Here is a 1,187-nt window from a genome sequence, read left to right as displayed (position 1 = left end):
ATATGTACACATCCTCTTTATGCATTCATCTGTCTATGGATGCATGGGCTGCTTCCATAGTTTGGCTGTTGTAAATAAGGCTGTAATAAGCATAGGTGTGCGGGTATACCCTTGAATTGGTGTTTTTGTATTTTTGGGGTAAATACCCAGTTGTGAAATTGATTGCTGGTAATAGGGTAGTTCTATTTTTAACCTTTTTTCCCCTCTTTTTCTTTTTTAGAGAGAGAGAGAGAGAGCATGAGAAGTGGGGAGGGGGTGGAGGGAGAGAGGGAGAGAGAGAGAGAGAGAGAGAGAGAGAGAGAGAGAGAGAGAGAGAGAGGGAGGGAACCTTTAGGAGGCTCCATGCTCAGCACAGAGTTCTTTGTAGGGCCAGTTCCCATGACCCTGGGATCATGACCTGAGCCAAAATCAAAAGTTGGACTGAGCCACTCAGGCATCCCTGTTTTTAACTTTTTGAGGAAACTCCCATACTGTTTTCCACAGTGGCTCCACCTGTTTGCATTCCTACCAGCAGTGCACAGGATTCCTTTTTCTCCATATCCTTGCCAACATTTGTTTCTTGTTTTTGATTTTAGCCATTCTGATGTGATATGATATCTCATTGTGATTTTGATTTGAATTTCTCTGATGATGAGGGATATTGTGTATCATTTTATGTGTTTATTGGCTATCTGTCTTCTTTGGGAAAATGTTCATGTTTTCTTCCCATCTTAAAAAATATGTATTTACTTGAGATAGATAGAGAGAGAGAGAGAGAGAGAGAGAGAACGAGCATGAGAGCACAAGCCGGGGAGGGGCAGAGAGAGGGAGACACAGAATTTGAAGCATGCTCCAGGCTCTGCAGCTCGAACTCACAAACTGGGAGATCATGACGTGAGTCAAAGTCAGATGCTTAACCAACTGAGCCATCCAGGTGCCCCTCTACCCATTTCTTTTTTTTTTTTTAATTAAAAAAATATTTTATTGTCAAATTGGTTTCCATACAATACCCAGTATTCTTCCCCACAGGTGCCCTCCTCCATGACCACCACCTCTTTTTCCCCCTCCCCCTTCCTCTTCAACCCTCAGTTCATTCTCAGCATTCAATAGTCTCTCAAGTTTTGCATCTCTCTCTCTCCCCAACTCTCCTTCCCTCTTCCCCTCCCCCAGGTCCTCCATTAGGTTTCTCCTGTTTTCCTGTTAGACCT

The sequence above is a fragment of the Suricata suricatta genome, chromosome 8 (assembly GCF_006229205.1).
Source record: "Suricata suricatta isolate VVHF042 chromosome 8, meerkat_22Aug2017_6uvM2_HiC, whole genome shotgun sequence".
NCBI lineage: Eukaryota > Metazoa > Chordata > Mammalia > Carnivora > Herpestidae > Suricata > Suricata suricatta.
Note: the sequence above shows the minus strand (reverse complement) of the source record.